Source organism: Ceratosolen solmsi, unplaced genomic scaffold (assembly GCF_000503995.2).
Source record: "Ceratosolen solmsi marchali unplaced genomic scaffold, CerSol_1.0 scaffold11, whole genome shotgun sequence".
In the NCBI taxonomy this organism is placed as follows: domain Eukaryota; kingdom Metazoa; phylum Arthropoda; class Insecta; order Hymenoptera; family Agaonidae; genus Ceratosolen; species Ceratosolen solmsi.
The window spans coordinates 9,185,048-9,201,925 of record NW_011948416.1 but is presented as its reverse complement, the minus strand read 5'-3'; positions in this window follow the sequence as shown (position 1 = coordinate 9,201,925).

The window sequence follows — 16,878 nt, the reverse complement described above, 5'->3', positions numbered from 1 at the left end:
CGTTATGCTTCGGTAAAGGACTCCTCCTGGGATCGACGATGCTACCGGGGATGATGCAATAGGATCGTCAGAGCCGAGCGTGCAGAGAGAATTCGCGTGCTTTAGTTTCTTCTGTTGACCTAAAGGATCAGTGCTTCATCCCCCTCTATCTCGCACAATACCACTTTTCATGAAATGGAATCTATCCGATGCTCCCACGATTGGCTTATATTACACCTTACATTTTCTAATAAAGTGAATGCTATCTTTTATAAGGAAAATATCAACATGAAGTTCAATTACTTTCGAAATTAAAGAGCAAAACAATTTTCTCAAACAAAACTTTTATCATCAACTCCGCAAAGTTAATAGTCATAAAATCAAGTTATATGTGTTTGTTAGAAGGTTAATGTGTATCCATTCATTTTACGATAAATGAGTATTTTTGATAGATTGATTTTTATAAATTGTATAAATATTTCTTCTATGTGATTAGTTGATATTGTTATTACTTATCACAGAAAATAACAATGTTTTATTTCTTTTTAATAATATTGATTAATTAATATTATTTCACAAATATTATCTTCATTATTAATTATTAATCCTATGGATTTATATGAAAGATTTTAAAGAATATTAAGTAAATAATTATGAAAATGTTTAATTCGTAAATACATTAAAAATAAGCCTTAAGCGACTATGACGAAAAATTTTTCCGAATTATAAATTTTCATTTCTATTCAAATAATTTAATGCATAATTTAATAATGATTTATAATATAATTCAAATGTTTATTTATTATACAATATAGCTTAAAAATATGTCAATATCAAATGTATTTTCAGAAAAAAGACAATCAATAAAGATAGTAATTTTAATTTTGCTTAATTGTTCGATGAACGAATGAAACGAAAGTTATAATTGTTTCTATTCAATCCCGTAAGATTATTTATGTATATCGATTGTACATTAAAAAAATACGTTAATCAAGACTAATTTAATGGGATACACTATGAATTGTCCAATATTTATTTTAATGGATAAGTGACTAAATTGATAAGACTTTCGACTTAATAGAGATTGAAACTTTTAAGAAGGTTGTTCAAGGAAGCAGCATTAAATGGTATTAAGATTGATATATTTCTTTTTGAAAGAGTTTTCATTATCATATTTTTAATCTTAAAGCTCACGGTTAATTTTTACATAAAAATATTAATAATATCTTTTCTATTTCGCTTTTAATTTTATGCTTTGATAATCTTACGTTTTGTTAGTCTGTTACTTAATCTTTTCTCTCTCTCTTTCTCTTCTTTCTTTTTCGATTGATGTAAATCAATATTTTAAGTATAATGTCAATTGCATGTGTAAGGTAAGGTATTGAAATTGGTAAATTTCACGATTTGCAATTATTTACAGAGGGTTTATGATACATTTTTATGCTATATTAATTTTTAGTAGCATTAGTTATTAAGTATTAGTTATATTTAGTATTGAAATTTCTGTTTGAATGTTTTGTATTATTTCCATTATAATGATCTTTCATAATTTACCATATCGAAGCTTTCATCGAAAATCTCTTCTCAGCATTGTATCAAATTCAACAAGAGAGAGAGAGAGAGAGAGAGAGAGAGAGAGAGAGAGAGAGAGAGAGAGAGAGAGAGATTCTTAACAGTAATACGTTATTAAATGCTAAATCTAATTATTCTATTTCATATGATATTCTCAAAAGACTTACTAGTCCGTACAAGGACAATATTGTTCCATGTGTAAGGAAGCGAGACAAGTTTATACACGTAGTTCTTGGGACTACAATCTTATGTTTTAAATCAATATTATTATAAGTGTGAGTTATTGTCTCTATTAATTTCAAAACCATTAATTAAAGATTTTATACAAAAACCCATAAAAAATGATGCCCTTTTATAGATTAAATGTTAGAATTATTCCAGAATGTTTAATTGTTTCATAAACACACACATATATATATATCTAAATAGGGGAAATAGTAAAATTGTATCAACATTATAAGCTTCTCACTTGGCTGCTTTTCTATAGTTTTCCTTGAGCTTTATATACTATGTATTTGAACGAAGATGCAGTCGTTACAATAAGCATCGGAGATAGTAAGATGTCACTTCGTTAAATACATGGAAATTCATAAGGAAATCATTATGTAACAAAGTAAAAAGACGGATCTATGAAAACAAGAGAGAGAGAGAGAGAGAGAGAGAGAGAGAGAGAGAGAGAGAAAGAGAGAAAGAGAGAGAGACTTAGCTACTGCAATGCGTAACTCATATGTAAAGAAGCCGAGCTTGAAAAAATTTGTTGCATATTAAACTAAAATATGTTGGTGTGGGTAGTGTGTCGATTTTTTTAGAGTAAAACACGAAAATTTTTACTTACGATAGCCTCTATTTTAGCACTAATTAATCCAGAGATGTTGTGGGTCCATTCTTCATTTGCAAGTGGCTAGTGCAATAGGATGAGAACAAGTAACGAAGGATCAAACGGCCAAAGGTCAAATACAGTTGCCGAATTCCAAATACCTCCGCGCCCCCTCGAACCTCTCTCTTCTCCTTTTCTTAACTTTAGACGAATTTGGCCTAGTTTCACCCTCCCACGCTTTATTATCGTTATATAACTCTGCACAATTGTCAATGCATTATTATGCATCCTCAAGTTGTTTTGCAGCCACATCTTTTAGTAATCCCTTGTTATATTAAACTACAAACGACACGCTTTATTTTAGCCGTGAATTTATTTCACGGACCAAAAGATTTTCCTCCCTTATCGCCGTCTCGACGAGCTCTCCCTCATCGTAAACCAAGTACGTTTGTGGTATTTTTCATGCATGTAAAGGAGAATTTTATAGGACTAAACGAAGTAATAAACCTAGTTTAAGATTATGTTTGTGGCAAGCTTTTTTGTATGGAGGTACATTTTATCATTGTCTCACCCTCAAATTTTTCCCTCAAATCTAATCCTACAAATTCTAATTAATTAATTAATTTAGGTACTAATTATAAGAGGAGCGATTAGTTTGATAGAATTTTGCTGGAGTATTAAGGGTCGTTAAGTAATATGAAGTACTGAAAACGTAAATGTTAAATATGAAAAATTGTTTAATTTACGTAAATTGTAAGAATATACGATATATCTTACGAACTGATTGAATTTAATTTTTCAAAATTATGAACACGAAGGGGAAAACTCTTAGCTGAAAAGTCAACAATTTATTATCTATTATTATCTATTATTATCTATTATTATTATTATTATCTATTATCTATTATCTATTATTATTATCTATTATCCATTATTATTATTATTATCATTATTATTATCTATTATTATTATTATTATTATTATTATTATTATTATTATTATTATTATTCATATTCATATTCATTAATAATAAGTTGGAAAATATTCAAGTTCCAAGGACGGGGCGGGTAGGCGGTTAAAAGAGCCTTTACACATCTTCCGACGTTACGACTTTCATTTCGTTCGGATGAAATGTTTTTATGTTTTATAATATAAAACTAATTCCTTTTGGGATTTGTCGACAGCCTCGAGGCCTCGAATTGACTTTGATTCTCCGTGCATGCAATGGCCTTCGTAAACATCAGGAGACGAGTTTCTCACCGAGACCGGTATCGATCATCAGGCCGACAGAACTAGTCGACTGAGTACCGGGGCTTTCGCGGCTACGGAAAATGTACCAATTTTCCGAGCACACTTGGCCCCTTTATCTAGACTGTGAGAAGTCGGTGCTTCACATTCCTTAATATTCTTTTTTTAAATTTTCCTATTTTCGTTGCCTTTCGATCCATTCTTTATCGATTTCTTTGCGAGTAGTAAGTATAGACGCGCACCGATGCATCATTATCAATACCAATTTTTTTTTTATTATTGTTGATGATTGTTATTTTAGGTGAAACAGCTTAAATTAGACAAGCGATTGCTCTGCCTTTTTTCATGTAAAATTGTCAATTATCATTGAGACGAATTCCGTTGCTACTTATATCATCGTATTTAAAATTTAGTATATTATTTATTTATTTATTTATTTATTTTATTTTTTTTTATTTTTTTTTTTTTTTTTGGTAATATCTTTTGGCTGTAATCTTATGTCTTGTATTACAATAAAAATGTGTAGTGCGATAAAACCTTTCTTTCTTATTCCCCAGATTCTTATAGTACTTAATCTAAATTTAATTATAATAAAGATTATGCTGATATTAAAAAGGTTTATTATAATCCGAAATACAAATGAAATTTTATTCACAATTTTATAGACTGTATAATGGCAACGTATCCTTCATTACTTTTTAAAAAATTTTAAATCATTATAACGAATGCGGAGCAAAAAATTACGAGATTTATGTAATTAACAGTGTCGGTAGAAATACGTATTTCTCTGGTATTATTTAGCTTATCATATTTCAAGATAATTCATTAAAATATTTGAAACTAATATTATAAACTTATAAACTAAATTAATGTTATAAATATAAAAAAAAAAAAAATGACTTTTTACTCTATTCTAAATGACAATTAGCATTTAGCTGATAAAAAAATTAATTTTCTATTATTACTTTTCCACTTTTATTATATTACCATTCGGTAAATTTCGACTATATTCTGTAATATCGTATAAAGAAAAATTATTTTGAAATAACTAATGGTTATGTATGACTTCACATTTGAATTCTCAATTTTTTCAGTGCTATAATGGCAGGCATGTCTACCATGTTTTACACCTTTAGTGGAGGCGTAACAAACAAAAACACTACCTCGATTACACTGATATTTTTCTCACTTGGCTTAGACACAAACACTACTGCATGAATATAGTGGTCGAGTTTTAATTATAAGAATGGTTTTATTTCTAACTATAAATAATATTACTTGAAAATTTCATGGACTGATACCACTACGCCGAAACATTTATCAAATATTTCAATTCGGATTATTTATTTTTTTATTTTCAGATTCCTTTTAAATATAACATAGATAGCTCATACAATTATTACAAGATCCATAAGTTCTGTTCATTAAAGCATATTGAGAAGCTGTGAGGAAAAAAAAAAAAAAAAAAAAAAAAAAAAAAAACTATAACATAAGTCTGTGGTGGGAAAAATAATGTAATATAGACTAGAATGCGATATGAATTCTTCTTCGAATACATAAAATGGAGAATAGTTATTAGACTAGTAATATTTAATAGTACTTTGAGAATTCATAACTTTCCTTATATTGAATAACTATACGAATTTCAATAACATAAGTTGTTCCTTTTTTTAAGGTCGATATAAAAGTCGTATAAATTTTATGTTATATTATATTTCGACGTAATTCATGTATAAACATTCCAACTTGATTAAATTCTATCGATTGACCTGTCGCTTCTTAGAATATTTTCTTTTAAATAAATCTTCACAGCTTCTTACATTAAATCACAAATCTTCAAAACATACTATTTAATACGAGTCTGTATTGTCGTTGTTCATAATTAATTAAAAAATGAAATGAAAACAAGACAGCACGGTATTATGTTTTTATTTAGTTTGCATGAATTTTATTAAAAATTTGATTACATTTTTTAGAATTATACATCCCGTTAATAATGCAGGTCACATTTTATTTCACGGAATAGTTATATGGTTTAATAGTGAAATAAATTTACTGTAAATTCCTTTTTCCTTTTCTGTATGCCATTATTCAACGAGTAACGAGAATTTTAATTGTTGTCGAGGAGAACATATTTTTTGTCCCTCAAATGTACTGCTAGTTTTACTGATTTTTCATACATAAGAGCAATCGTATCTGTAATTTAAATATCTATATCTTTTGTATATCTAATTGATTTCTCTTATTTTATAAAATAGTAGTTATAATAAAATGCATTACCGATATAACTGCCTATTTCTTTTCTTTCTTTTTACGAAAAATCTATTCTCTTCTTGAATTTCACTTGTTTTATTCAATACAACCGTCCAATTTACGATCATTAGTTTTTCACTCCTTTTAATTTAATTTTCAATTTTTAAAAAGATTTTACCAACAAACAGCTTCCATTTAATACAAATGATTATAAATTAGTTTGTCCGCTGCTTACCTTTCGAGAGTATATTTCATTCTATTATCGGTCGTTATTATTTCATCACTTACTTATTCAACACCGAGATAGTAACGATCCTTGAATCCTTGAACTAGTAAATTGATTATACTTTCAATTGTCATCTCCAGTCAAATATTACGCACATTATCTTCTTATATCTATTAAAAAATACGAGATCTTTAACAGTGATCAAGCGACCCTTCCTATATTGAAACTGAACCAATAGTATCTTTTTACATATACTTTTACATACAACTACGCATAAATATACATTATGCATAAATATATATCGTCATAGATTGAAAAACATTATTTACTAAATAACAAGTACATGAATATAGAAAATATATGAATTTAATAAGAATTTAAGGCATAATTCAGTAATATAAATTGTTTGTTTATCATGCACTCTTTTTAACTAAAAAGTAACATTCGATAGTTTTTTTTTTCTACTTCAAGATTGAAAGTAGAATAGTTTTTCTTTTAGTACTTGCATGTGTAAAAAAAGTATTAGAGGATAAGTACTAACTTCATGTATGTACAAGTAATCATTCAATTTCCCTTGTAAAATAATATTAAAATGAAAGAAAATTTGTTTAACATTGCAGACATTGTCCTTAAAAAAATATTAAATTAATTTTTCAATGTATCGGTAATAAGTTTTTTTTCGTCAATACGTGAATTTTCAGCATATAATTCAAAATTAATGAACATTAGTTAATAAAAAGTAAATGAATTAATTGCTATATAGTAGAAATAAAATTTTCAAATATTTAATCTCATATTCATCCAATGTAATATCTTAATACATTTCATATATATATATATATATATATATATATAATTATGTACTTTTTTTTTAAAAAATAATTTATTATCTTAATTATTTTTAAAGTTGCTTTAATAATTGTCTTATTCAATGGATAGGATTATTTATATTTATATAATAGGATTATTTTTTATATTTCACAGACTCTGTATGATGTAATTTTATCATTAAAGATGTTTTATAAAAATTTAATGATACATTTTCTTGTGTGTATTGCATGGATTGAATTATTATTACGTCGAGTCTTTATTGAGTAATTACAAATAATTGCACGGGAAACTTAAGAATATTTGAATTTATAAATTTACGAGGTGAAAAACGAAAAAAGAAAATGTATGGCAAAGTAAGAACGTCAAGTTTCTCGTTAAAATCTAAAATTATAGTGTACGGAAATGCCTGTGCGTTCATGAGCCGGAAAAGCTTGTATCCGCAACTCAGAGCTCTGAGTCACGAGAGGAAACCAAACATTTTCAGTATAAACGCAATAATATGGTTCTTCACAACTAAGGCGTAGCATGTTATTGCAAGAGAAAATTGAGGTTTTACCATACGAAAAAAAAACAAAAATAAAACAAAAAAATGGAAAAAAAAATATTACAAGTTGTAAAATGCTGTAAGGTTGCCATTTAAGATAAATATATGAAGCGAATTAGGAGAGTTGAAGTTTGGAGAATTGATATCGTGCAATTCTAATTTTATGGTTGTACATAAATGTCCATTAAGGAAAACAAGATGAGATCAGATTGAGAAAGTTTAGCAAAATTCAACATAGCGATGTTGTAGAAAATATTTGCGTGCATTATATGATTTTGTAACAAAAAAGTGATACGTAACATAATAATCTAAAAATGACTAAACTTTGTCGCAAATGTCTTTCTGTTTGTAGCGCTAATGAAGAGTTACAAATACCGGAAGAAATTTTAAAATCTCGTCTACACTATAGAGTTGAATAACATAAATAATTATAAATAAAAGAATACTATACGACTTTTCCATATTTCCAGTGTATGAGTACGAGCTTTCTGCAGTGTTAAATTTATGGATTCTCTTGACAATAGTGGAAGGGATAAAACAGAGAAAGTTGGCAGATTCGCCAACTAACGGTTATTCTCTTTACTTTTCTCTTTCCTCCCTTCACCGTCTTTCTCTGTATTTCTATACGCATGCGTGCACGCCTACAAATGCTTGACTACGTCGCACGTGCGCATACACACCTGAATATGTGAACATCTGCATGTTTATATATGTATAATAGTGAATATGTATCTATTCATATTGCGTGTATGCACATGTGTACATGTGTAATAAATTTGTTTATATCTTTGTCTCTTTTTCTTACTCTCACTCTCTCTCTCTCTCTCTCTCTCTCTCTCTCTCTCTCTCTCTCTCAGTCCCTCTCAGTCGCTCTCTGTCCCTCTCAGTCCCTCTCTGTCCCTCTCTCTTGGCAAATGTGTATGTGTGTATATAAAATTTTTAATTTATTCTCTTTCTTTACTCTTGTCAGTTCATATTTAGTTATCTTCCGCGCTTTGGTTTAGTTTTAAAATATACTACCATTAAAATTAATATGAATCACAATAATTTATCATTATAATTCTGAAGCACAAGATCTAGTGAATTTGAAATAATTGCAATGGGTTGTCAAAATATCTAAACAAAAATTAAATTATTTGACATTTGAATAGAATATTTATCATTTTTATAATTATTTACAATTATCAATTCTATATACTTAACACATAAATCATATTTTTCAGAAAAAATTAAACAATATATCGAGAATATTGAAATTGATGGTTAAAAGAGACATTATTTAAGATGTGCGTATGCGGAATTTACAAAAAACATATAATTTTTACCTTATATTCTATTTAAAATTTTCATTTAGACTTGTTAACTACTTATATCTTATTTTAAATTCTTCAAAATCATTATTTATTATATTTTATATAATTTGTATTTAGATTTATTTATTACATCTGTATTTTAACGTATTTTATTTAAACGCTATTATATTTAGATTCTTTTATATTATTTTTAAATAAGAGTCGCAGTAAATATTCTAATTCTATTCCGTCATGCGATAGTAAAAGTTTAAAAGTTTAAAACTGTATAGTCAATTACTTGTATTATTTTAATTTTAAAGGCAATTGTTAGGTGAGAGAGGACACAATAGTCCATCGAAAGTCGTTATGATTGATTATTCCTAATTATTCTATTGGCATATTTCGATTCTTTGAATGTTACACGCACGCCATATTAATTAGAAAAATTTTCGTCCGCAGTATTTATTATAGGCAACAAAGGATAATCGAATTAATCTCGGCTATCTGCGTATTTATCTATTATTTTATGGACTTTGGATATACCATACTATTTTTAATGGTTTTGGAATACGAATACTCCATCGGAATGGACTACTTACCTATTACTTTGCTAGATTTCATTCTAGCACCACGATAATTCTAAAGCGATTACCACTTTATTGCTACATTTCTCTATTTAACCTAACTCACAACATAACAGATTTATAACTCGTCAATGCTCGTCATATATATGTCTTCACATTATCTTTTTCGATTATTTCGAATTTAGTTCTTTTTTAGCATCTGCATTTTTATTACCTATATTAGATGATTCGCCGTGTCAGTTCATATGTTAAGGTAACTTAGCATTAAAATTTATTGCGTATTTGGTTACATTTCTATCGGTAGCCTGGGATCCTTACCATTGGGATTATACGATTGATTGCATTTTTTCTTACTCTTAATCAGCTTTGTGCTCTTGTATTTCAAAACCACAATACTAAATCCACTATTGATTTATATCTAAAGTAATCAATACCATTTAATGAAACTCTTTCTAATAACATCACATTTTACACACACACACACACACACACACACACACACACACATATATATTTCCTACTTTAATAGTAACATATTGAAAATTTCTTTATTTTTTTCTTTAAAAGATTCACTCACTTTCCCTTTGATGTAATGTTCGCGTGGATTGCCTTTGTGAGTCGATTAATTGTCTCTGTGTATACGACAGTCTCCTAGATAGCTATCGGTAGAAAAGGACAGAATGGAACAAAATTGGTAAGTCAAGAAATTGCCCCTGTGATTGAACTATTTTGATTTACCATCTAAACTATTCTATCTCTCTATCAACTTCTTTGATTTTAATGCAAACCCATATCCAGATTCTAAAATCTGTATCTATTATATAGATCTTTTCAAGATATATTAATTTATAATATAAGAATACTTAATGAATATTAATTCTCTACTGCTTTAAAATAAAATTGAATTCGAATCAATAATTGTATTACAATGTTTTGCAATACGTTCGAATTTCTATGTGCTTTTAATAATTATTCTTAATGCTACATTATTATAGATTTATAAATCCTATAATCTATAGTTTCCTTTTCCCGGCTACGTAAATGAAATTCTTTTACCGACATTTATTTCAAAACAAAGCTCTATAGTTTGTTTTTATAATGCTATCTCTCTCTTTCTCTCTTTTCTCTTATACTGTTTATGATATTTATCTTTTGCTTGAATACTGATTGTGTTTTTTTCGTATAAAATGTTATTTTTAAAGCAAATATTATTTATTCATTTATTCATAACATATATATATATATATATATATATTTATTTTAATCGTTCAAGTAAAACAAACGCCATAATTATAATTATTTAAATCGAATTATTTAAAACGAATATTAATACGTATAAAATTAGCACGACAATAGGTGTACAGTTGGTGACATGTATTTTTCCAATAACTATGAAGCTCAATTAATTTGTCAAAACTTCTATTATATACAGTTTAATACTAATAGTTTAATGCTAATATTTTAATTTAATTCTTTTAAAATTGTAAATATCTTATTATTATACTGCTTAGTTTTATAGAGTATCGTATAATTATTGATTAATAAAGTATAATTGGTATATGATTGGATGCATAACTTTTAATTATCGGAAGCGATCCGGTTCATTACGATCGATTATGAGGAAGTAACTGTATATACCATTTATTATTAGTTTGCGAGTCTCATTAGGCTGTCAAATGAATTTCAAGACCTTCTAATTATGATTTAATAGTAATATAAAGTTCCTAAAAAAATTATACTATTAATTTATAAATTTCAAAGCATAAAAAGATTTATTATTTTTTTTAAATCCATATTTTTTAATATATTCATTATAAAGTGAATCGCTACACTGTGACGTTCAATGCTATTCAAAATAATAATTATTCTCAAGAAATGGCCTTTAATGATTTCATTCAACGATATTCAATTGTTTTCTTTCATTTATATATAATTAAAACCTCATATTTTTTACTTAAAGAGATAATATTAATTTTTGAGTGCTACTGTTAATTGATGCTCTATAATGTTAAAAATCGTTAATAAGATCATATATAATTATACATAAGCGTCTAAATATAGATAAAGTTCCATGATGTGACTTAAATAATTAAATTTCATTATTGATGCGAATACATTTTCTCTCAGTTTATTGAAAAATTTCATTTCAAGCTAATTTTCTTTAATGCAATTTTAAAAATGTATCTAATATTTTGAAATGTTAAATTTGAATCTTCCATATTGGATTAGTACTCACTGGATTATCCTTTACTTTTCTTATATTTATTCAAACCTAGAAATACAATTTAAACTTTTACGCTATTTTTAAATTCAAATTTTATCGATATTAAGTGTATCGTTCGATATTCGTGTAGTATTAAAATAGTATGAAATTATTTTTTATGCATAATTTAACTGTTAATAATTTAAAAAATTAATTTCTCCCCCCCCTCTAATCATTATATCCTAAAAGTTTCGCATTGCGCATTTCAACAATAACTATATAAAAACTATATAGTCAATTAATTATATTATTTATGATATATTTGGCATCAATTGCTGTTTTTATTAAAAAACTTATATTGTACATTATCAACTCTGTAGAATGAATCGAATTTTCATGGTAGCCAGTTTTATCAATAAAATATGTTTCATGATAGCATTTCAATCTAAGTTATTCATTGTAGGCGAACATTATGCCTATATTGTTGAGCTTTCATTATCAAATTTCACTGAATTACTATTATTTTTTGAAAAATTAATAATTATAAAAATCACTACAAGTACTTTTAACAATATAGATGTATTAAATTAATAATGAATTTTTCTCTTTAAATAAATATCTCCTGATAATTATCATATAAGTATTTTAACTTTATCAATCGATGTTGTATTCCAATAGAAGCCGCTTTCTTTTATGCTAACTTTATGAAACTGATCTCATCGTATGAAAATTCTATCACTTCTTATAGCTAAGTCGATATCATTATTTTTATACATCCGTGATTCTTATCAAGTTATCTGCACTTAGAAATCTGATCAGAAGCCTTTGAAATATTTAGAAATATAAATATCTTTGAAATTTTTTCTCCAGAGAACAGTACTTTAGTTTTAGTTCATTTTACCCGCACTTCAATAGTATCGACTGTTTCCTTTTTCAGTCTATATTTCCTAGTTTCAATATGTAAAATCCATATCTTTTATATATATATATATATATATATATATATATATATATATATAGATAAAGTTCCATGATGTGACTTAAATAATTAAATTTGATATATTATATATTATATATATATATATAATCAATGACAAGAATGAAATGAAGTCAGCTCATAATGAGATTACCGATCGTTCAATTTATTTATAAATCTATTTATATCAATTTTAATTATGAAATTATGTTTATAATTAATTATAAAATTTTTAATTCTTCAACTAACGATTTCATCAATAGTTATATATTTATGATTATTGTTACTAACAAACAATAAATTCGGGAGTATAAAGCACTAGAATTATTATTTCACCTAATAACTGAAATAAATAACTAATTATAAGAAATATAATTAATTACACGTATGCAACAATGAATTGTCGATAAATAATTTTCTAAAAATGAGGAGAAAAACAATCAGTGGTTATTAGATAAAAATTTAGATATCTAAATTTTTAATAAATACCAGATGAAGGATGAGATAAGAGAGTCTTGAGATAAGAGAGGATGAAATATTTAAAAATATTTATTTTAATAATTCTGTTTGACTAAATGTATGAATTTCTTTTTGACCACCATTTTCTATATATTTTTTTACTTCGAAATAAAATTTTTTCTTTATTTTATTATCTTGACTATATCATTTTTAAAATATTTTCTTAAATATGTAAATTATTTTTAAATATGTGAAGCAATATTTTAAAAATCTATTTTATACAATTCATTTACAAAAAGACAGTTATTCCATAATAAATACACACGATGTAAAAACGATCGACTACAGCAATGAAAATGGCTTGGAAGAATAATAAACAATACCAACAACAAAATACAACGGCAAACAAAAGAAGAAAAAATCGAATATCTAGCAACATTGGATGTAAAAAATTGTGTAGTATATTTGATAAACTTGATTTGAATTTTTGAATGTACGAATGCGAGTGAAATTTTAATATTTATATAATATATAAGAATAAAAGAATAATTATGATTGTTATTCAATTTTAGTAAAAAATAGACATTATTAATATTATATTCATAGTATCCGAGTGGCGATATATATATTTATTGCTTTGGAAAGTAATATTTACTTTGAATTACATTAAATTAAAGTAAAATTTTTAAATATGATATCCAAGTATTTTATCAATGAAATTTAAAAATATAGATCGTTAATTTTCTTATTAAATTCCTTACATTATAAAGCTCGATAATTTGTGTTATAAATTATATATATGTGTTATAAATTATCGAGCTTATTATACTTTTTTGCCATTAATTTCACACTCAATTTAAAAAGCTTTTAATTTTCATTTTAATTAGATTTTACATAGTTGGGAAACATGATAAATGATTCAGAATATGAATAAAAATCTTGATACAGTATAGAAAGAAATTTACAGCTGTTATATATTATTTAAACTATAATTTAATTAGTCGATATTTTTGAAATGAAGAAACTTTATATCGCTAATATTGAAATTATAAACATATCAGTTATAATTTTATATTGTAAAATTTGTTTAGAATATCATTTCGAAAACTATTAACCTTGGCTTTCGTTCAAAAATTTCTCATTTTTTCAGATCAACAATTACATTATCATTATGTACTATTTCGTAAAATCATAAAATTATAAAATCATCCTATTCTATCAAAAATCAAACTAATTATGTAAATTCAGTTATTATGGATTATTTGAAAAGCTTCTTTTAGTTTATTAACGTTAAAAGAAAAACAACATGTGCTGTAGATAAGTGCAGATATCTTTAAGAAAGTTTATCGTATGAAACGATTAAGCAGTTAATAAAAAAAAAGACTGCTTTCCTTTACTTTAATTATTCTAATTATAAGCAACACAATTTACTATTTCTAAACTTGCACAAGCTTTACGCTCGTTGATGTTATCATTGGGTAAAGAAAAGATACGCATGAGTTTGGCCGTCCTCCAAAATATCGACACTGTGGGCAAAATTGATAAATCGTGAGAAAATTCGAGTGTTACTATATGGTAAATTTCATTATCACGTGGAAATGCTAAATTGTTGTTGGTATTTTGTTGTTTTGGTTTAGAATTCTTTTAGAAAACTACAATCAAGCTTGCATAATAATTTATTTTATATATATATATATATATATATATAAATTGAATACTTTTCTAATATATTCCACTATTAATTATCCAATATAATTAACTTTTGAGTAAGCAATACAAGTTTGATTATGTTGATTATGTTACAATTTTCATGTAATTATAACTTATATTAATTACTCTGAATTATAATACTTCAAATTTCTATATTCAACGAATTAAAAATATTTCAACATATTTATATTAGATGATTATCATATTACTGTACAAATTATTATTTTTATAAGTTTATTAAACAATACATTATTATTATTTAACAAGATTTTTTGTTTAACCAATAGTTTCTTTTCTATAAAATGAATATTTAAAAAATTACTCAATAATTACTGGGTATGATTCGATAATATTGAAATATTAGAATTCAATAAGTATGAAAATAATTTATTTAATAGTAAATGCATACTTCTTAATAATTGTTTAATCGGTAGTTTGTAAATATTTGGATTATTTGACCTTTCTATTTTTAACCTCCGAATTCATTATTCAAGTTTTCTCAGTTTCCGAATAATTTCTTCTACTTTTCCAGTTCTTCCTCAGTTTCATCTTTCGTACTCATTCTTATGCAGGATCTATAGCTATTGACGCGTAGAGAATTTTTAAATTGATCGTTGTATCGGAAACTTTGGTCGCGGTATTTTCCCCCGGTTTAAGCAGCATACAATTTCAATTAGAATCACAAAGACTAAAATGAACTAAATATAATCATTTTGTAATGGGTAATTTCTCTACAACGTTTATTATAACTCGATAATTCTGTAGTTTTTTTTTTATTGTTTGTACTTATATTAATAACGTATAATAAATAATTTAATACTATATTAATCTTATATTAATATTCATTCAATGCAATAATATTTTTCTTTTAATTTTGCACACGTCTGTACCTATATACACTATATTAGACAAATAATAATACTTATTTCTAACATTTACCCTCATTTATTATGTATTCATTGCATTTTTAACAATTATTTATAATTATTTAGGGCTCCGTACCCTTGAAAAAATAGATTATAAAATAGTTTAGTGGTTATTATTGAATGAAAGTAAGCTTATATGTTTTCGGAAGTGGCGTTGCTTAAAAAAAAAAAAAAAAAAAAAGACAAAAAAAGAAAAAAACTTTTAAAAAAAATTATTATTATTATCAAATGCATGTATACCAGCATTCCGAGCATTCGGAATTCAATTCTCTTGGCGTTTTAGCTACTCTGACTACGCTAATTGTTTTCCTCGTAAGTCATAGACTGACATAGTCTGGACTATTCGCTGAAAATTCGACAGACTGACTAGTCTGCTGCGACTAATTATGAGGCAAATCATGGTGCCTCGATGTTCTTATCGCTACTCAATGTTTTCCCAGTTCCGACGATTGTTCCGTAATTATAGGACCATTAAGTTGAAATAATTGTTATTAAAGTTACTTCTTTCCTTGAGTGGAAGAGTAATCCCATTGTCCCTACTTTACTAATTGTTCATAGGTTCAGCACCAGCAGTTCCTAATGTTCAAGCAGCTGCATTCAAAGCGTCTGCCTGGCGATCTTATAGTAAAATCTCGATGTTTCAAAGGGAAATTCTTTTGTGTAATCAAAGCGATCCCTAACACGAATTATATATATATATATATACTAGTTCCATTTTTTAGTGTGCAATATATCGTCATTTAAGCTGATCGAGTCATCAGAAATTCGTCCATAAGTATTTCTCGCAATGAGTATGATGTTGTTACTGCAGATCTTATCAAGCGATGGAACCTCATCACTGGAGTTTCTTTAGATTCATTTTTCTATCTAAGGCTGGATAATTTTAATTGAATTATGAAATGATTATTCGATAGCTTAGTTTATCGTAGGCGTTTATGAACCGTAAACTTTTATTGTGCAATGGTTTCCTGCGGCGCCTAATTTTCGCTATGGATGCTTAGCGCTCAGTTCGAAGCTCCAATAATTCATTTTTTTTTTTGCCATTATTAGCGGCAGTTCATAGTCAAGACATATGTTTTCTTTGTCACTTAAAAGTACTAGCTTTTATTTCCTTTCTACCTGTATCGATACTTTTTCCCCGGTGATTTTCGTAAGAACTCTCTTTTCTCCATTTATAATTGCAAAGATTGTCCCTCGATGCCCGATTACGTGCCATTTCTAATCATCGATCTCTGATGAACAGAAATGTAGTGGTTTA